The sequence below is a fragment of the Marmota marmota genome, unplaced genomic scaffold (assembly GCF_001458135.2).
Source record: "Marmota marmota marmota unplaced genomic scaffold, marMar, whole genome shotgun sequence".
NCBI classification, from domain to species: Eukaryota; Metazoa; Chordata; class Mammalia; order Rodentia; family Sciuridae; genus Marmota; species Marmota marmota.
Genome location: NW_026000261.1, coordinates 10,072,793 through 10,095,995, shown reverse-complemented (window position 1 = coordinate 10,095,995; position 23,203 = coordinate 10,072,793).

Below are 23,203 nucleotides of genomic sequence, written 5' to 3'. Positions count from 1 at the left end.
AGTGCTTGGACTGTGTGTGAAGGAGAGAGGAGGTTTTCATGGGTTAGGACACTCATAAGGACACTCAGGAGGCTTGATGCCTTCCTATTGGGAGAGGACATGGAGTTCATTTTTATTACAGTGATAGTGACAGAACAAAGGTCCTGGGAAGACAGCTTACATAGGGAGCTAACTATGATGCAGAGGACTTTACCAGAGCCCAAACTGGCACATATCTGATAGAGGATAGAATAGGATAGAAATGTTTGAAATTAGATCTGTTTTGGAAATTCTCAACAAAATGGTGGATTCTGCTATAGATTACTCTCTCCTACCCAAAACGAAATTCCCCTTGCGGACCCAACCGCTCCATTCTTTTGTAAAGAGTAAAGGATGGTGCTACTTCTCTACTGTCATTTCCATGTAATTTATACGAACAAAGCAGTATTGACATGCAGTTTCCACCTAACATTTGCAGAGCTCAGAGCAAAGTGTCAAAGTGAGGCACCTGGCTGTAGTCTACTCACTCCAGTCCCCTTATCTTCTCAGCTTTCTTCTCTTACCCCTGACTACCTTTACCCTCTATACATATGTACATGGGCATACCAGCAGCAAGGATAGTCCTAGAGAAGAGGTCTGAACATCCACCCATACCCCCAGCAGTATTTAGTTTTTTTTTTCTTTTGGTACCAGAGATTGAACCCAGGGGTGCTTAACCACTGAGCTACTTCTGCAGCCCTTTTTATTTTTTATTTTGAGGCAGGGTCTTGCTAAGTTGCTGAGTCTAGCTTTGAACTTGTGATCCTCTTTTCTCAGCATCCCTAGATGCTGGAATTTCAGGTGTGAGCCACCACACCTGGCCCCAGCAGTATTCATGCTGGTTGGGCAGAAAATTCCAGTGTCTATTTACCTGGACAATAGTCTAGAAGCTGAGGGTCTGGACTCCAAGTGGTCATACCTCTTTGGCTCTGGGCCCACTTTGTGGGAGAAAGTGAAGCCAGAGGAGAGACCAGAGTGTGGTCTCCCTGGATTGACCCGACACTGATGTACACTATGGAAAATGTGACACACCACTGGGTTGCTGTTTTTGGTCAGAAACTCCATCAACCAGTGATGAAGTGTTGTGAAAATAACGTCAATGAGCTGAAAAGGAATGGACACCAAAGTTCAGCTGTGGCAGTGACTGCCTACTCCTGCTGCTTTGTCTGTGGCCATTCCTGTGCAGCTGAGCACTGTGGGAGTTGTCAGGATGAGACTATAGAGATGATGGCTGCCCCCTCAAAGATAGTAGTTAGCTGGGAGTAGGCAGTTTAAATGGAATGAGGCAAAAATAGTCCTTCATAGCCTTAGGTTTCAAGGACTGATGTTTGAGAAAGTACTGGGATCACAGTATAAAAGCTGAGCCACACTATGGAACTTAACTTCATGGAGCTCAACCTGAGCACCATGTCTAGATGCAGAGAAATTATAAGCATTAGTGGCGGAAGGAGGTGTATCCCAAGAGTTGACATTTTGTCCTTGTCTTTTGGATATATCAGGAGCTTAGAGCTGTATTTGTGAATAGCCTGGGGGCCATTTCTATCTGTCCTAGTCATTGCTGAGCTATAGTATTTAGGAACACTTACTTCTGGTCCGTTCGTGGCCAGGGCATCTGTATCCTATCAATTCATGTGCCCTCCTTCTATGTTGTGCCTATCCCAAGACAGATAGATAGTTCACCTGTGTTAGATGTGCTCCAGAGTAGGACCTGTAGGCATTTCATTAGATGGTATCAATGAATGGTATCAATGAATGGTTTTTATATGCCAGACTCTGCTAAGGGATTGATATGTAACATATCATTGAATTCTCACAGAAGTATTGAATACTTTGTTGTTATCATGCCCATTTCACAAATGTGGTAAAGAGAGGTCAAGTCACTTACCTAACTCATGCAGGTAATAAGCGGCAGAGGCAGGTCTCTTTGACTCCAAAGCCTACATCCCTAACTATAACCGTAATCTATTGACTCTTCTTTTCTCCATCAGTGCTTGGTATCTCTGCATAGAACTGAAAATAAACTCTGCCCCACTTTTTCCTTAGGAACCAGGCTATCCATATGCATTTAGTAAATTCTGACTGTGTGCATGGTCCTCTATACTACTGTGGAAGCATGCTGAGCAAAGAGGGGGTACTGAGGGTAGGCAGAGCAGACAGTGGTCAGAGCTGAGTGAGTTGAATTAAGCTTGGCATATTATCCCGTAAGAGAAATCTTGAAATGAACTGTGAAGGATAAGAGAGACAGTTTAGCAGAGAGGAGCACATTTGGAATGGGGAACTTAGCACAGTGTTTGGAACAATGCAGGCTCTCAATGCATACTTATTGGCTAAGTGAAAAACTTGGCAGGTCAGTTCCAGCTCTTCCCTCTTCTTATCAGGGAGATGAATTAAGCTAACCTTTACTCTCTATATCTAGGAAAATACTTTTTTTTCTGTTTCTGATCCCCTTTATGCCTAGCAAAAAAGGGCCAGAGTACACACCTAGGGTCAATCTGAATGGAAGGGAAGAAGAGTGTTGATAGAAGGTAGTGTAGGGTGAGGCTGGCTTTTAATACTGGTGTATTGTCACTTACTAGTTCTGTGACCTTGGGAAATTTACTTAACCTCTTTATGCTTCAGTTTCCACATATGCCAAGTGGGGATCATAATGGCATACATCTCCTGGGGGTTGTTGTGAGGACCAAATGAAATATGCATGTAGTTCTGAGGAATATAGAAGGCACTCAAGATCTGTTGACTAATATTATCTATTTAGAAACTTGACATCTAAGCAACCTTCAAAAAATTTATCTCAGGGCCCTTTCCCATAACAGGAATGCACTGAGGATATATAGAACCAGTTCATGTATTTTTCAAGAGAGATATGCACGCACACACGCACATGCGCACACACAGTCTTACTTTTCATCAAAAGCTGTACAATTTGAGAGCTCTGAGTGTTGCTGAAACATGCAAAGTTCCAAGAGGTAGAAGGAAATGGACAAAGTTAAATATGAATAGCAGGAGGACCTAAGATAAATACTCTTTGTTATGTGACACATAAAGGATGTATGCCTGTTTTCAACAAAGAAAATACCATTTTCACAAATAAGAAGCTTGCAGTTTTATTTAAAAATGGTTCTCCTTAAATACCAAATCAACAATATGTGAGGATAGATCCTGGTTCCTACATTCTGTCTAAGTAAAGGATGGACATCCTGGCTCTCCTTAATATCTAGGCTGGCAAGAGTGATGGTTCCACTCATTTGGTAGAGATTTAAATATATTTCTTTTGTGAATACTAATTACTTATCTGACCTAAGTTCTCCTGCTTTCACTGGAGTCATTAATACTATCAGTGAGCAAGAGCATTTTTTAAAAAAAAATTCAACAAGAATGAGTGATTGTTACTGTTTGCAGCAGGTACCAATTCTTATTCAATAGGTTCACATGCAAAATCCATCCAGTGATAAACCTAACATTAACATAGTATTTGCTACATGCCAAGCACTGTCTTATACAATTTATATTCCTCAACACAATAAATTTTTTAAAAACACATGTAATTTTCCAGAAGAAGAAACTGAGGCAGTAAGAAGTAAAATAATGTGCTCAATGTCACACAAATAATAATGAGGGATTCAAATCCAGGCATAAAGGCTCCAGAGTTTACTCTTAAAATTCTTCACTATGTTGACTCACAAAACATAGGTTAAAGAGGATTTTGCCCTGTTTATAAACCATAATTTCTGGCAGTTTCAAACATTAGTGTAGCTTTGGCCTTCAGGAATTCTGAACTGTGTTAGTGTTCTTTCAGTCTCAGATCTTCATAAGTGGATTTAAAAGTGAGTCCTGTAATTTGTTTGTTACATTCAGAGTATGGGAATCCAAACAGTTTACAAGTTGAGATTTTGAGAGAATAAATAGTACCCTCTTCACCAACCAAGACCTAAAGCAATTGAATGGTAAAGCAGATGGAATGCAAAACATTACTTGTATTTCTAATTAAGTTTACTTTGAAGGAAATAGTTTAGTGTGAGATATTTCTTAATGATAGCTATTGGTGCCCATGTTTGTTCCTGACCCTCTGCTTTCTGGAAGCTCTACTACTCTCCCCATTGAAATTCTATGTCAGGTGAGGTATGTGTCACATGCCTATAATCCCAGCAGCTTGGGAGAATCCTATGTTTGAAGCCAGCCTCAGTAACTCAGCAAGGCCCTAAGCAACTTAGTGAGACCCTGTCTCAAAATAAAAAACAAAAAGGACTGAGGATGTGGCTTAGTGGTTGAGCACCCCTGCCAAGGGAAAAAAAAAAAGTGTATGCTTTTTCAATTGGGATTTCAGGTAACCACAGCAACTGGTCCATTGTAGTTCTCCCAGCTTCAAGCATTATTGACTTTTTTATTTCTCTTCTTTGGACTTTGGACTCATAGCCTGGACTAGCCAATTTTATATGATTTGTTAATATATGGCAAATATTCTGTGGTGGTGTTTGTTTTTTTTTCTTCCCAGCTCAAATATAGGTGGGTTCTCCAGAGATAGAACCTATTCTTATATTTTGTTAAGATCTTTGAACGCACATAGCATGGTGTTTGCCTAAGGTGCTCAAAATATGTTTCTTCCTTCTATTCTTCCTCTTTTTTTCTCTTCCCCTCTTACTCTTTTTGTTCTTCCTCCTTCATGTCTTCTGAAATACTTAATGCAATGCTGAAGTCCCAAGGATGAAATAAATACTTGTGTGCTTAAATTTTGTGTATTTTATGTCAGGTGGAGGCTAACCAGGATCTTCGATCTCTTGGAACTGGTGGTATCTGTAAAATATCTCCTGTTCACTCCATCAGACATGATTCTTTACTTTTTGATTCTGGGACAAGAGCTAAGCAGTAGCCGAATTGAAGCTATGTGTTGGGACAAATTGTACCCTAATATCACGTCTGGCATCCTAGTTATGCTTCCCATAAATATTTCTGAGTGACTACTAGACCATAAATTATCCAGTAATGGATGCTATGTTGTGTTTATTGCTGTATCTCCAATTCCTGGTACAGTACAAATCCACAGTAATTGTTTATAATGACCATTTGTAATTTTATAATGACTAATTAAATGAAAATCTCTGTCTTCTCTGAATCCCAGCTTCTTCCTTTGAAGAAATTTACACATTAATCCTAAAATTCATATGAAATTGCATGGCTGGGTTTATTCTAAATAGCTAAAAAGATCTTGAAAAATAAGAAAAAAGAATATTCATACTTCCATATATCAAAATTTACTACAAAGCTAAAGCAGTCAAAACAGAAACAGAAGAAAGATCAGTGGAGAAGACAAAGGAAAATGGAGGGAAGGGGTAGTGAAAGACAGTGGAATGAATCTGACCTAATTTTCCTGTGTACATATATGAATAGACCTCAGTGAATCTCACCATCATGTACATCCACATGCACTAATTAAAAGCAGCTATAAGTAAATAGAAGAAAGATCAGTAGAGTAGAGGGGAGGGAATAGGGGGAGGGCTGAGACTAAGGAGGATCACAAGTTCAAATCCAGCCTAAGCAACTTTGAAGTCTTCCAACAGTTCATTAGAAAGAATGTAGACATTTAAAAAATTCCCACTATAATGAACATAAATTGAGGTTTTTAGTCAGATTTAAGCTGAATTGAAAAAAGAAATTAAAAAAAGCCAATAGTGTATTAGCATTTTTTCACTCATTTGCCATGCTGATAGTGCAAATACAAATCTGGTTGACATATACAGACTCTCAAGCAACAATGTTCAGCTTTCTTTGTCCTCCATGCTAAGGGATGTAAAAGCTTAAGGGCCAAACAATACCAAATGTATAGACTTCAAAAACCATCTAATTTAAGGGCATTTGCTAGTTTTAGCTAGGATACATCTGGAACACTGACGGGTAATTATTTATATACAATAATATGCAGTAAAAATTTTGAGAAATAAACTTTGGTGTAACAATCCTGTAGGGAAAACCAGAGGAAAGGCAGGTTATTAGTTTAAGATGTTAGCCAATTTGTTTCAGTCACTCTAAGTCCATATCCTAAAACCTAAAATTTAGTTATCTTTCCCTAAGCCAAGAGCTTGGTACCATGTCGTTAATCATGTTATGAAGTAAAGGAGACTTAGGTTTTTACTTATCACAAATGCTTTATCAGTTGCCTACGACCTCAACATCTTCTTGGAAGTCTGGAAAATGTTCATGCATAAGGATAATTAGCCTTAGCTGACTTAAATTTGCCCCATACAATGGTATATCATCAACCCTTAGTGAAGTCTTTAAAAAAGGGGGGGGGCAGGTTTAAAAATGGGTTAAAGGCAAATACAGCATATCTACATTTAGAGCTATTAACTCAAGAATTTTATCAATTATGAAATCTTGTGGAGAAGTAATACTTTTCTTAAAATCCAGTCAACAACAAGACCCTAGGAAACTTAGTGATACCCTGTGTCAAAATAAAAAATGAAATAAAAAGGACTGACAGTGTTGCTTTGTGGTTAAGCATGCTTCAATATGTTCAATCCCTCTTACTAAAAACAAACAAACAAATGAAATATAGTATGGTAAAATCATGTGGATAGATATATGAATGTATAGGCTAGAGCTAAGAGTTCAGAAATAAACCTGAATGAATATATGGTCAATTTATTTTTGACAAAGGTGACAAGACCTTTCAGTGAGGAGAAAGTAAAGTCAAGAGTTCAAAGCCAGCCTCAGGAATTTAGCGAGATCCTGAGCAACTCAGAGAGACCCTGTCTCTAAATACAATACAAAAAAGGGCTGAAGATGTTGTTTAGTAGTTAATCACCCCTGAGTTCAATACCCAGTACCAAAAAAACAAAAACAAAAAACAACAACAAAAAAACAAAAACAAAACACCCCCAAAATATAAACATGAGTCACCATTTGATTTAGTAATTCCACTTCTAGGTATATATCCAAAAAAGTTGAAAATATTGTTTACACAAAGATGTGTACACAAATATTCATATCATTATACATAATAACCAAATGAAGACACAATATGAATGTCCATCAATTGCTTAATAGGTGAACAAATCATCACATGTACATATAATGGCAGTAAAAATGAATGAAGTACTGATTCATGCTTCAATATGGATGAACCTCAAAAATATTATGGTAAGTGAATGAAGCCAGGCTCCAAATGACACATATTATAGGATTGCATTTTTACAGACTTTCTAGAATAGGCAAATATATACAAAGTAGATTAGCATTTTCCTGTGACTAAAGCAGTTTCAATAGCTGAATTTTGCAGTTTTCTTTTTAAAAATTTCCTTGCCTTATTTTATTTTATCCTCACAATAAACAAATAGATATTTTATTTTTCACTTTCTGTAGTTAAGGAACTGAAATCCAAAATTTAAGGGACTTACCCAAGAATACACAGTATGAATCTGGGCTTGGATTGTCTCAGGTCAGGATTTATTTGGGGAGATGATGAAAATGCTCTAAAATTGATTATGGTGATGGTTGTACAACTCTGAATACACTAAAGCCATAACTTATATTTAAATGAGAAAATTGTATGGTTGTGAATTTTATCTCAATAAATGTGTTAGCAAGCAAACCATAAAGTATATACTTAATAAATGATGATACTGTTATTATTCCTATGCAAAAAGCCAAAAGTTTTGAGAATGGGTCCAAGCTTCAGTAATTTTTAAAAGCTCCCCAAATAGTTCTAATATACAGCCCTGGCTTAGAAGTTCTACACTAACTGAATGAATGACTGTATTTTATGTAAGCACTGATTGAACCAGTAATGGATGGATGATGGGGGTCAGCCTTTCTTCTGTTGTCTGGCTGGGAAGCATAGGCAGTCATAGTGTCTGGAGCAGAGCAGAAGGTGGTAGTTTTATCTAAAGGCCAAATTATTTCTCAGGCCCCAGAAGTGTATATGAGGTTGGGGAAGGGGGCTTCCAACCCTTGCACAACATGTCTGTGTGCACTTGGCTCATTGGTAACTCAGCATGTAGGCTGCACTGAAGAGACTGAACATAAATCTGGAGATTAGGGCTCCTTTCAAGGAAGGAGTTCTGTCAACACAAAGCATAATATTATTGCATTTCTCTAAAGCTGTATGAATTTCCACATACCATCTGCCTGTTAATTTTACAAGTTCCTGCTTAAAGTAGGTTTGCATTTATGCTGTCAGAATTTGAAGGCATAATTGTGATATTGTTCCTTAGAATTATTGTTATATTGTCTCCCTAGTGTTTTTTTTTATTATCTGTTTTATTTTTCTCCCAGGAAAACTTCCATGAGTGAATCAAATGCATATAAATGAGGGCACTCAGATGTGGTCCTTAGAGAGCACAAGGTAGTTAGACTCTCAGAGTTAATGAGTTAATGTATTGCTAATCAACCCAGCTTACAACATAATTTAATATAGATAATTGAGAATATTGAATTGGATCAAGCATGTTGCATTTTGAATCATTTATATTTTCCATTCACTTTCATTAAACAGAAGTTGAAAGTGTGTGCTTGCTACCTTACTCTTTTATTAGCCAAGCTTAATAACAATAAGCCTGTTGGAACAACTACAGAGAATTTTTCACCCAGAGATTTCCAAGTACACATCAAATCTATTGACTGCTCATATTTCTTAGTTAGCATATTATGATTTAAAAATATTATAGAGAAGTTTGGCCTTGCACATTTAGATGTAGAGCCCAGACACCAGAAAGCTTTTCTGACCCTGGGTTCAATATGACCCTTTTGGATTGACTGAAATGCTTGTGCAACATGCTGTACCCCAGTCAGAGGCCAGAAGATAAGATTGCTCACCAGCCAGAAACCCCAGGGCTCTGCATAGCACATACCGAGACCTGAAATCCTTTCTACACATGGTTCGGTTCGTTGCTTTTTGTTATGTAGTTTCTTTAGCTGACATCCTTTAACATCATCTGTTCTTGAGCCCCTCACTTGCTGTTAGGCCTTCACTTTCAATACCCCTGATGTCAGGGTTCCTATTAATTTCTGCCAGTGCATCTTCCCATAATAGTCACAGCATATTTTGCTTCTATTTAAGTTAAGGCTAGTATCTGCAGGCTACAGAGATCTAGCCTATTTTAACAAAATCTCTCTCTCTCTCTCTCTCTCTCACACACACACACACACACACACACACAGACACAGACACACACAAATTTTTCTTTCAATCCTAAATTCTTAACTCTATAGAGAATTTCATTAAGTTCATACTGGCAACATATAAAAATTATCTTTAGTTTGTCACAATGCATACAATCCTGTCCAATTGTGCTATGTTCTTCAGTAATGTTACTTACGAGTTTATGTCTGATATTGTGGACAATTCAATTGTCAAAATTCAGAGGGAAGAACATTAAGGTCATCAGTGGGAAGTATAGTGAATGCATAGTAGGTGTTGAATAATTATTTGAGTAATGGATTAATTAATTGCATGTGAAGCTCTGATTTAGTAATCACATACAACCTTGGAAGTATAAAACAGGCTTTTTCTCAAAACCATGTTTCATTTGGAAGTTTAAAGAAAAAGAGATTAAAATTCATCTGAAGGACAACTGAATACTTTCCCCAGGCATCAAAACTATTCATTCTGGATTGCTTTTTTTTTTTTTACCTTTTAGCATGCATCAGAGTCACCTGAGAATTTGTTAAAACACAGATTACTGTGTTCCACCTTCTGTCTTTCAGATTCATTAGGTATGGGGCTGTGCTCAACACTTGCATTTAACAATTTTCCAGTTGCTACTGCTGCTGCAGGTTATAGAGTGACCAAGCATGTTAGCTCGCCCACTACTGAGTATTTCCCCCAATTTGGGACTTTCAGCGCTAAAATGGAACACTCCTGGGCAAATCAGGACGATTGATCTCTGTATAGGATCAGGATCAGATTTTGGAAATCATTAGTCTTCGAGGTTGTATGGCAACCAGCAGGGCATCCTACATATCCAGATAACACCAGTATTCTTTGATATCCCAGCTCTTTTTAAAAATACTTTATTTTATTTAGTTATTTTTTTACGTGGTAACCAGGATCAACCCAGGGCCTCACATGTGCCAGGCAAGTGTTGTAGTACTGAGCTACAATCCCAGCACAATATTTCTGCTCTTGATAACTGAAGTGAGTATTATGATAAATATTTTTGTGTCAACTTGACCCAGAGATACTGGATTAAACATATTTCTGGTTATGTCTGTTAGGGTGTTTCCAAATGGGATTATCATTTAAATTGGTGATCTCAGTAATTAGATTGCCATTTCTAAATATGGGTAGACATCATCCAATCTATTGAGGGACTGAATGGAACAAAAAGCAGTTGAGGGAGGAATTTAACATTTCTTGTTTCTTGCTTGCCTGCTTAAGATGTGACATTGGTTTTGTCCTTCCCTTGGGACATTTGTACCATTGGCTCCCTTGGTTCTCAGGCCTTTGGACTTAGACTGGAATTATACCATTGGTTTTCCTGGGTTTTCAGCTTGCTGATGGCATATCATTGGACTTCTTCATCCTTATATTTGCATGAACCAATTTTCTCACAATAAATTGCTTCCTATTGGTTTTGTTTCTCTGGAAAACCCTGAATAATAGGTTCAGTGATTGAACTAATACATAGAGAGTAGAGGTACTTATTCTCAGAAATTCAGCATAAGTGATCTGATGTGGTGTCCTAACATCTTCTGTCCTGGTTTCTAACCCTCTTCCATGGCCCACACCACCTCCATTACTGGTCCCCAGGCTAGTTGAGTTCTTCCCTGTTCTCCTGATGGAATCTGCTTTGAGATAAGGTGCTTAGAGCCACCATGAGAGGTACCAGGTGTAGATCAGTTAAGAGAGGAGACTCTTTGGTCAGACAGACCCTGAATCTAGCACTTCTTAGTTATGCAGTCTTAAGTTATTATATTGTCTCGATCTTCACTTTCATCATGTAGAAAATTATAATTATGATGTATAGATTACAGGGATTATTATGAGAGTTGCTGTAAGAAGTAAAGTGAAGGTATGAATTAAGTTATATGTATGGTGCCTGACACATAATACACACAATTTAAATTGAAGCTATAATCATAAGAATCCTAAGATTTATGACTCATTATTTTGTTTTGTTATTTGTTTTTGATTGACATATATTTTAAATATTTATAAGGTACAATTTGATGATTTATGTATACATTGGGTAATAATCATATCAGAAAAACTGTTACTTACTTTTATCATTTCTTTATGGTAAATTAAAATTTTTCTAACTCCTTTGAGATGTATGATGCATTATTGTTAAATATATTCACCCTACTATGCCACAGAACACCAGAACTTATTTCTGCTCTTTACATGTAATATTGTACCTGTTGAACAATCTCTCCCCATTCCCCTTCCCCTACTTTTTTATCCTCTGATTACCACTATCCTATTCTCAACTTTGATTAGATCAACTCTGTAAGATTCCACATGCGTGAGATCATATGTGCCTGACTTATTTCACTTAAATTGTCTTCTAAGTCCATCCATATTGTGTAAAATGACAGGATTTCATGCCTTTTATGGCTGCCTGGTATTTCATTATATAAGTGTACTACATTTTCTTTGTCAATTCATCTGTTGATGGACATTTAAGTTGATTTCATATCCTGGCCATTTTGAATAATGCTGAAATGAATGTAGTGTAAATGTCTCTTAGACGTGTTGAATTAATTTTTGGGGGTATGTACTTAAGAGTGGAATTATTGGATCATACAGTGTTTTTAGTTTTATGATGAACCTTCTGAATGTTTGTACTAATTTAGATCCCTACCAACATTGTATGAGTTTCCTGTTCCCTACAACCTCTTTTTGATACTTGCTTTTCTAACTGAGTTGAAGTGACATCTTATTGTGCTTTTGGTTTGAATTTCCCTGATGATCAGTGATTTTGAGCAATTTTTCATATACTTATTGGTCATTTGTATATGTGTTGGAAAATCCCTATTCATTTCTTTAGCCAAATTTTAATTGGATTATTAATATTTTTTTTCTGGGGCTGGGATTGTGGCTCAGAGGTAGATTGCTCGCCTAGTATGTGTGAGGCACTGGGTTCGATCCTCAGCACCACATAAATATAAAATAAAGACATTGTATCTACCTGTAACTAAAAAATAAATATAAAAAAATTAAAAATATATTTTTTCTTTCTTTTTGCTATAGAGTTATTTGAGTTCCTTATATATTCTGGATGTTGATCCTTGTTAGATGTATGATTTGCATATATTTCTCATTTTGCAGGTTATCTGTTTTTGCTTTTGTTTCATTGCTTTTTGGATCATATATAAAAAAAATCTTTTCTCAAGTCACTGTCCTGAAGTATTTCCCCTGTGCTTTCTTCAAGTAGTTTCATATAAAACCCATTATTTGGATAATTTAAGATAACAGCAAAATTACTTACAAGGTAATTCTGTCCTCCCCAATGTGAAGTTCAGAGTTGCACAGTCACAGTCATGAGGTACTTTGACTTTGTTGTGTGTCTTAAAAAGCCTCATGAAAGTACAGAAAGATCCCCAAGAAGTCATTTATGTCACAGAAATAAAATTCAAGGAGAAATAACTCCTTTGCCTGTATACCTGGAGAGTAAGCAATGATTTAAACATTTTCAGTGAATAGATTGTCTTCATATACCCACCTAACCTCTTCAGCAATATTTCCAAGTAGACAAATTTTATTTCCTCATCCATATAGGCATTTAATATGTTTAGGGTACCATCTGCCTGTCCAAGGAACCTCACTTTTCTGCTTTCCCAGGACTGCCTTTTACAGGGCTCAGTCTATCTTACAAGTGGTATGTATTAAGGAGACACCAGGTATACTGCTAATCATCTTGAAATGCATTGGCTAGCCCTCCAATAAGAAAGAATTATCTGGTTCATAATGCCAATAATCCTATGGTTGAGAAACTGCTCTATTCCTTCACATCTCTGTTTTCTATTAGAGGTCATAGTGCCCTGTTTTAGAGCCTCAGGGCAAATACCTTCCTAGAGAATTAAGTTTGTTCAAAGGTTTTGGGATCCAATTTAAAGCATTAAAACAAATATGGGCATGTGATGATCTAGAATACAAAGTATTTTAAGATTCTACTTTTTATTTCCTCATGTGAGAAATTTTGTAAATACTATTTTTATGACTATTAGATAGTATTAATGGAGATTAGAAGTATTAGTAGTCCATTAATAAGAAATGTTTTTATTGTGGTAGAATATATGTAATAACATTTACCATTTAAATCATTTTAAGTATATACTCCATTCACATTGTTGTACAACCATCACTGCCATCTATATCCAGAACATTTCCATCTTCCAAAGTAAAACTTCTTAGTGAATAAGTCAATATTAATTGACTTGTTCACTCTTTCCTCTAGTCCCTGGAAACTACCTGTTTTAGTTAGCTTTTTCACTGCTGTGATCAAAAAACCTGACAATAACAACATAGAAGAGGAAGAGTTTATTTGAGGGCACATTGTTTTAGAAGTTTAAGTCCATAGATGGCTGATTCCATTCCTCTGGGCCCAAGATGAGGCAGAAAATCATGGTAGAAGGGTGTAGCAGAGGAAAGCAGCTTAGGACATGGCAATAAGAAGCAGAGAGATACAGAGAGAGAAAGTGAGTAAGCATGCGCTCTGCTCACTGGGAACAAAATATAAACCCCAAAGGCATGTCCCTAGTAACCTACATCCTCTAGCCACATTCTACCCACCTACAGTTATCACCCAGGTAATCCATTTAAGTGGATTAATCCACTGATTAGGTTCAGGTTCTCATCTAATTTATTCACCTGTGAACATTCTTCCATTGTCTCACATGAACTTTTTGTGGACAACTTACATGTAAACCATAACATAATCATTCTGCTTTCTGTCTCTGAATTTGACTACACTTGGTATCACATATAAGTGTAACCAAACAATATATTCTTTCTGTGATGGAATTATTTTAGTTAGCATGATGTTTTCAAGTTTTATCCATATTAAAACATTGTCAGAATTCCCCTCCTTTTAAAAGGTGAATAATATTCCATTACATCTTTTTATCCATTCATTTACTGATAAACACTTGTATTGCTTTTATGTCTTAATTATTGTGAATAATGCTGCTATGAACTTGAGTGTTCAAATACTGTTTTGAGTACCTATTTTAGTTCTCTCTATTATGTTCTCTGAAGTGGAATTTTTGGATCATCTGGCAGTTCTGGGTTTTATTTTTTGAGTAACCACCATACTGTTTTTCACAACAACTGTACCATTTTATAATTCCATCGGCAATAGTTCCACCTTCTGTATATCCTTACCAAAACTTGCTGGGTTTTGTTTGTTTTTATTATTGTTAATAATCACCCTAATAGATGTGAAGTAGTATCTCTTTATGCTTTTAATTTCTTAATGATTTTATGAAGTTGATCATCTTTATTTGTTTATTAGTCATCTTTGTATCTTTTTTAGCTATATATTCAAATCCTTTTCCTATTTAAAAAAATGGTTTGTTGGGTTTTTTTTTTTTAGTTGTGGTTGGTGTTGAGTTGTAATAACACAACTCTTGAAGTAAGGTTGTATGCTTTGGCTTTCTGGGCCTATTTCCAAAACACTGAGCCTCAGTTTTTAAATTTGGTACTGGGAATGCTTTGCTAATGAGCTACATCCTAAGCCCTTTTGATTATTATTTTGAAAATTTTGAGACAGGGTCTTACTCAGTTGCTGAGGCTGTTCTCATACTTGCAATCCTCTTGCCTCAGCCTCCTGAGTCACAGGGGTTACCAGGGATAACAGGTGTGCACCACGACATCTCACTGGACTCATTCTTTTCTGTAATCCAGAGCCCTTGGGGAATCTAGGCCCTAGGATCTTGCTTTCAGCTCTTAGTCATCTGGTGATGAATTTATCACTAAAAATATATTGGAGATAATAGGCTAACAAATAACTTTCCAATCTATAATGAAATTTCAAAGACATAGTTCCTAGAAAAGATAATGTCTACTCTCAGAAATTTGTTCCAGTGACAGTAACTTTTGCTACCTAGGGGAAATTAACTTTGAGTAGGACAATTTTCATTTAGGCAGTCCTACACTTACTTCATCTATTTTATTTTTACATATTACATGTCTTCATTTCAGCTCTTTGCGTTTATACACAATAGAAGAAAAACTGGTAACCCCCACATTTGTGTTAAATTCATCATAATGAGTTTGGGAACATGTTTTTAGTTAATTTTCTCTGCATAACTTTCTTTACTGAGAGATTAAGAATTTGCTTATGAAATTTTCTGTTTAAATTCATACATGAAAATTGAGATAGTCTAGACTGAAAGAGTAGTTTTCATACTTTAGAAAACTATTCTCATTAAAATATGTTGGAGTTCTGTGTGTGGGCAATCAGAGCTGCCATGATTTTTAAAGGCATAAATATCTGCCTCATTAACATATATGATCATGGTAAGGCATATATTTACACACAGGGTTAATCATAGCTTTCTATAGTCTTTATTATGTGTAAAGCAATATTGGAACACACATAAATCCTTATCAAATTGCCTAGACCCCACTTCCAGAGTTTTCACATTTGTCTTTCCACTGTAGGGTCTGTTTTTCCAATGTTATTACTGGGCATAGTTTAGGCTCAAAGAGTGTGGGGAGGGCTGAAGACTATGAAATACACGGTAATGATTCTCTGATCCTGACATTATTTCTCATTTACCTGGTCATCTTTTTATTTTGGTATTGGGGATTGAACCCAGGGGTGCTTAACCACCGAGTCATATCCGCAGCCCTATATATTATTTATTATTTAGAGACAGGGTCTCACTCTATTGCTTAGGGCCTTGCTAAGTTGCTGAGGCAGGCTCAGAACTTAAGATTCTTCTGCCTCTGTCTCCCAAGTCACTGTGATTAGAGGTGTGCACCACTGTGCCCAGCCTCATCTTCTGAAGTGACTTGGCAACAGCGACAGTGGAAGCTATACATTGAAATAATGTGCCACTAAGGCCACATACTTCCTAAGATCCAGTGATCCTAGGCAGTAATCACTTCAGCCAGAGAAAAGTTTCTCCCAGCCACTTTTCATACCTAAGTTTGCAGACTACCAGCTCAACCAGCTGAGACTGGAAGGATTTATGGACACCTATGAATACACTACGGATTTCTAGAAGTATTCTGTAGCTGGGCGTAGGGTGTGTACCTGTAATAACAGTGACTCAGGAGGGTGAGTCAAGAGGATTGCAAGTTCGAGGCCATTCTCAGCAACTTACTAAGAATTGTCTCAAAATAAAAATTCAAAGGTCTGGATGTGAACCTCTGTGATAAAGTACCCCTGGGTTCAATCCTCAGTTCAAAAACAAAACCAAAACAAAAAAAAAAGGATAAAGAAAGAAAGAAAGAAATGAAAGAAATACTCTCAATAAAGTTGGGATTCTTTAGGAGGAGTTTCTCACAGTCAGTCTCCAGCCCTTTTTTGATTGACTTGAGAATGAATTCCAAAATGTGATAATCACCTATGAAAACAAATGGGGCAAAGATGAACTAAGTGACAGTTGAGATGTGTTCACTCTTGTCTGAAGTCTTTGTTTTGGGTGAGAGAAGTTGTATATAATGTAACATAGTCTGTCAGATAGTGGATAGGAGCATTAGTCTTAAAGGGATCATATAATGAGAAGAAAGGTAATTAGGATTTGGGAAATTGGCCAATGGGTGAGAAAGGAAATACATAGCAGCAGGTAATGTAGTTTTCCACAGGGAGGGGGACACTGGAAATGTTGCTTTTTAAAGGCAAAGTTTGAGACTTTAATCATAATAATTCAGCTATTGTGTATGCAGTTTCCATGTGTTATATCTCATTCCACTCCCACAACCAACTTGTAAATCATGTATGTTATTTACATAATGTTATCCCCATTATGTAATGTTATCCCCAGTTTATAGATGGGATATCGGAGTCCTAAACAGGTAAATTAACCTGTGGTCACATAGCTAGTTAGGTGTAGAACTGGTGAAAGACCTAAGCAGTTTCATTCTGCTTGGGATCTTATTTTGCTCTGAAACTTAACCTCTGACTTATTGTAATCCTAAAGTCAAGAAAAAATCTACAGAAAAGCTCTGTGGAAACAGTCCAGTTCTCGGAAAAGCCGGAAAAGCCGCAGATAGGCCAAGATAACCATATATCTGAAATTCCAGATGGCTTCCACCTAGGTGTGGTGACCAATATCTAAACTAGAAGCCCTGCAGTTTGGCACGTACTCCCCTTGTGACATCCTCACGGTTTAAACCAATCCGTTTAAATGAATCCCCCTCTTGTAGTGACCAATCCCTCCTACCCAACTTGTTCCCGCCAGTGAATGTGCTAATCATGTTGAATTGTTATTTGATTTTCCCGCGGTGTGTGATGATTTGCTAGGAGATGCTATGATGTATGTGGGGGTCCCTGCCTTCTCCAAAGAATGTATAAAACTGCTGCAAAACCTGGGCTCGGGGCCTCTTAGCGTCACCTGTTGCTGTGTGTGTGCGGAGGACCAAGCTAGCTCGCAATAAACACCTCTTTGCTGATTACATCGATCTTGGGTCTCTGGTGGTCTTTTGGGGGTCCCAAATTCGAGCATAACACTGGGAATGACATTCAGGCCAGTACCATTTAAGCCTTATGACAATATTATGAGATACATGCTTATTTTTTTGGGGGGTGGGGGTGGGATACTGGGATTGAACACAGGGCCGCTTAACCACTGAGCTATATCTCCAGCCCTTTATTTTTATATTTTATTTAGAGACAGGGTCTCACTGAGTTGCTTAGGGCATTGCTAAATTGCTGAGGCTGGCTTTGAACTCATGATCTTCCTGCCTCAGCCTTTAGAGCCACTGGGATTACAGGCGTGTGCCATCTTGCCCGTCAATAGCTGTTCTTATTATCATAGAGTTACATATGAGAAAACCAAGACAAATAGAAATTAAAAAGTTTTCCTGTTTAATTAATAGCAATTCAGTGCTGTTATAAAGCACAAGCCAAAAATGTGAGGCAAAAGGAAAAGTTATGAATCAGAAATATTATCAAATTGAAAATTAGGAGTGAATCCTTGAGAAATCAAGGTATAAGTTACAACTAACAGGGACAGATGGTGGTAGGTGGGTTTGATAAGAGCATATTTAGGTTATTTTTTTTCTTGTAGATGTAGATGGAAAATACGCCTTTATCTATCTATCATCTATCTATCTATTATATTTATTTATATTCCATGCTGAGGATTGATCCGAGAGCCTTAGAAATGTGAGGCAAGTGCTCTGCCATGGAGCTACAGCCCCAACTCCATGTTTTGGTTCTTTTTTTTTATATCTTTATTTATTTATTTATATGTGGTGCTGAGGATCGAACCCAGGGACTTGCACGTGCTAGGCGAGCACACTACCTCTGAGCCAGGACCCCAGCCCATAGCTTCTTAATTTAACTTTTAAAAATTATTGAATGAACTCTGTTATCCAACTGGGCTTTAGGGTAGATTCTGATACTGTATAGTACCTTCTGAAGGAGTTGATTGGTTCAGATGGTTAATGAATATCAGCTATCAATTCACATGTACATTTGGTGGGGGGGGATTAACTAGAGATTGAACCCAGGGGTGCTTAACCATTGAACAACATCTCAGCCCTTTTTATTTTTTTATTTTTGAGACAGTGTCTTGATAAGTTGCTTAGGGCCGATCCTCCAGCCAGCTGCTTCAGCCCCCCAAGTTGCTAGAATTACCTGTGCACCCCACCATGTCTAATCATATGTAAATTTTATTTTATGGCTTTCTCTATAATCTTGAGACAAAATGACAGTTAGTGAAAGTTCATCAGCCATTAATCCCGTAAATTCCATGCATGTTATGGTTACAACTACCTCTCTTATCTTATCTATGACTGCTTTTACTTTCTGCATTAGCCCCAATGGAATACTACGAAGTCTTTAGCACATGGTGAGCACTTAATGAATATTTATTCAATGATGACAGGTCCCTGGTAAAAATGAAAGGAATGGGATACTAGGTACAGGGATAGGAATTTTCCTAAGCTAGGAGGTATGATATAATAGGAGGAAAGAAAGATAATAACACCCAAAATAGCAGACAAGTATACAGAGCTTACTATGTGCCAAATACTACTCTAAGCACTTTGCATGTTAATGTTAATTTCATGACCATATTAATTAGGTGCTTCTATTTATTAGAAAACTCTTATAGAAAACAAAAATCAAAGAAAAGCTGTGTTATTTGATAAAATTCTCACAGGTACTAAGTAATAGAACTGACTCTTCACTAAAAGGACATACTCAGATGTAAGTGGTTTTTGTGGTTGAAATGATGGAAAGATGGGCATTTATGTCTAGTGGTTTGAACTTTTCTGTAATCTGCAGAGAGAAGGAGGATGGAGTCAAGGAGTGGAGGTTTGAGAATAATGGAGAAAATGGGAAGTTGTCTGTGGAGAGTGGGAAATGGAAATGATTAAACACATGTATTAGAATTGCAGGTGGTAATGAACATGTGTGAGGCTCGAAGTCACAAGCACATATGATCTCTGGCTTCTTCTTGTGCGCCTTTGTATAGTAGTTATTGAACACTTGATGCAGGACTTTTGAAAGTAGGCAATAGCATTCATCCACATTATACCAAATGGATGGAATGACAGAGAGACAAGGGAGTATAGGATGTTGATGAGAATTATTGAAAGGTTGGATGGAGAGATCTAAACTGAATAAAGGGCAAGATGAAAAAAAAGCTAGTTGATGGATTAGAAGTAAGAAAAAGTGAACAGACTGGAGATTTTAATGAAGTCAAAGAATAGTTGTAATGGAAGTACTTGAAAATGCAAAGTGAAAACAGAAGAGATTATGGACAGTAAACAGGATGCAGGTATTAGTGATATGGAAGGTAAAGCAGATTCAGGAATATTAGGGATGAGTGGTCAAGATGAGGTACAGGGAAAGGTCAATGGTAATCAGTACATCAAGGAAGTAAGAGCCCAGAAATTTGGAAGAGCCATCTCTTTGGACATTGATGTCACCTAGAATGATGACAGGGCTTGGATTAGGGAGGAAGATGTCAAGTCTTGATAAATAAAGGAATCATTGACAGATGTAGAAAGAAGGGAAGAGGCTCATGTAGTTAGATGACATAAGCCAAAAGAAAGGTGTACAAGAGTAAAGAAATAGCAGTGTGAACTAAGGATGATGCCTAGCAACCTTCCTGTCCCTGAGGTACTTGAGGTATGAGAAAATACTTAGTCACCACTTGAGAATGCTTCAAGGGAAACATTGTCCACATTCCATAATTTATTCAATTCTCACATAGCTAAGGGTTTTCTTCCTTGTTCTTCTCTCCTCTTTTTATTTTAATACATTGATTTGTACACCTGTGTGTGTGCATTAAATGAGAATAAAATAATAGCTGATCATTTTTATACAATAGTTTTGTTCCCTGCATTTGCAGTAATCCTTTTAAAATAGTCTCTCTTTACTAAGTACAAATTTGTGTTTTCTTTGACAGTATAAACCTGAGGGTATGGAAGAACAGCACCCATGCTGTGCAATTGGGAGCAGAATCAGGTCTGAATCAAACATGTACCCTTCATCCCACTTCCTGAGATACCAAGTGGCCACTGATCATTTTTAGGAAAAATTCTAGTTCAAATGACAGACCCTCACCTTGTTATGAAGGTGTCATTTCAAATACTGTCTAACAGTTCTCATTGGAACTCCAGGTAGGTTTAGATGAAGAAAGTTCTCAAAAATAATCCTCTTTAAAGGGCCTGGAGGTCTCACAGCTATCCTGTACCAGACTGGAGATGTCATAGAACTGTAGTAAAAGCTCTGTGAATGGAAAAGAGAAGTGGGCCTGCTGTGTATTGCACAGAGGACCTTGAGGGGCCTGGTCAGCTGCTGCCCTCCTTGCAACTACAAGGAGCTGGAATATTTCCTAGCTCAGGGGTGGGAAATGAAAATCCTCTTATCTTTGGAAAAGCTGTTTTGATTCCTTTCCAGGGTGATGGATCAGAGGGAGAAGGGGTGGGGGGGGAGAGAGAGAGAGAGAGAGAGAGAGAGAGAGAGAGAAAGTCAGTCACAAGCCATTTTAAGCAATAGGCCTGCTGTTTAGTCTTTTTCACATTGCACAATCAAAATATTTTTTTTAATTTTAATTTTTTTATTTTTTTAGTTTTAGGTGGACACAATATCTTTATTTTTATGTGGTTCTGAGGATCGAACTCAGTGCCTCCTGCATTCCAGGCCAGCACGCTACCACTTGAACCACATCCCCAGCCCCAAAAGATCTTAAATTGTAGTTCAATCTCATCTTCTTCAGTTTAGTCCTTATTTGGGCTTTTCTGGCTAATTGATTTTGGAGATTTGGTCAGCGTAGTAACAATTTTGTCTAGCAAACTAAGAGAAGTGTAACTGTGCTAAACCCAGATAAGCAGGATTCCAGGGCACTAGTTGGCCATTAGGTTTTTCACCTTCTCCCAGGACATTTCTCTGTAAAGGGTTTTGGGTAGAATTAAGAAGCAGGACATTTTTACACAGTCATTTTGAAACATGACATTAAGAGAACTCTGTGAAACTATTAAAAATGCTATTTGTTTGTAATTATCAATAATGCACACAAGAGGCATCATTGACTCTTTTTTAAATATGTGCATTTTTAAATTAAATTAAATTTATTTTTATGTGGTGCTGAGGATTGAACCCCATGCCTCATGTGTGCTAGGCGAGTGCTCTGCCCCTGAGCTACAGCCCCAGCCCATATCGTTGTCTCTTGAACTAGCCCAAAATGCTGAAAGACTCTAACTGTACGGGAATGTAGTGCAGGACTGGAATTATAAGTTTGTGACTTAATGATATAGAATAATGGTTAAGCCAGTTACCATCAGGTCCTGTCCTGAGTCAAAGTCCTTTGTCTACCACTTACTAGCCATGTGACCTCAGGAAGGATATATGATATATCTAAGTTTCTAGTTGTTCTTCTATAAAATGGAAACTATTAATAGTCCTATGGGTATATTAGCATAGTACTGTTTATAGTAAATGTTAGTAATTGTAAATGTTTAGTCAATATCAGCTGTTATCACTACTTTATTCAATTTTCTTAACAATTTTACAAGTACATATTAGTTTAAACATCAGTAAATACAATAAAGTTTTTTTAAGCTGTTAGAATTGCATTACCCTCTAGTTCTGTTTTTTACAGAGTCAATATAAAGTGAGGTTCAGTGGCACATGACTGTAATACCAGCAACTTGTGAGGTTGAGGCAGGGTGATCACAAGTTTAAGGCCAGCCTCAGCAACTTAGTAAGCCCCCCCCTCTCAAAATGTAAAAAGGTTGGGGATGTAGCTTAGTGGAAGAATAATGCTGGACTCCATCTCTAGTACCTCTCACATACAAATCAATATTGATAAAGGTACTGATATAATATGTATATTTAGTAATGGTTCTGCAAGTATGGAACTGAAAAGAAAGGATCATGTTGTAGTTCACTAGTTTTTCACATAATCCTATCAGATATCTGATTAGATGTTTGTATAATTAGGAATCCTACAAAAACAGAGGTGCCCATCTTTTAGCTTTTCTAAGGGATATCTGTAAATGTTATTATTAGGCAGTTAAGTTTATCACTAAAAGTAAATTCTAAGTCGGGGGAGAACTAGAAAAATTTGAGAAGACTATTCAGACAGTAGATGAATTCACCAGACACTATCTGCTCAGTATGATCAATAGTCCATTTAGAGTTGAACATGTGTGTAGTAACCTTAGTACTATGGTTTAATATGTAGTGATTGGAAGATGTGCCTGATCCCCACTCAGTATCTGACCTTCACCTAATCTGAACCTCATCCACAATTCTACTTTCCACATTACTTAATAACTAAAAAGCAAAAGCACAAACCAAAAGAGTTACAATGTGTTTTTTTTAAAATTTTTATTGTTGGTTGTTCAAAACATTACATAGTTCTTGATATATCATATTTCACACTTTGATTCAAGTGGGTTATGAACTCCCATTTTTACCCCATATACAGATTGCAGAATCACATCAGTTACACATCCATTGATTTACATATTGCCATACTAGTGTCTGTTGTATTCTGCTGCCTTTCCTATCCTCTACTATCCCCCCTCCTCTCCCCTCCCCTCCCCTCTTCTCTCTCT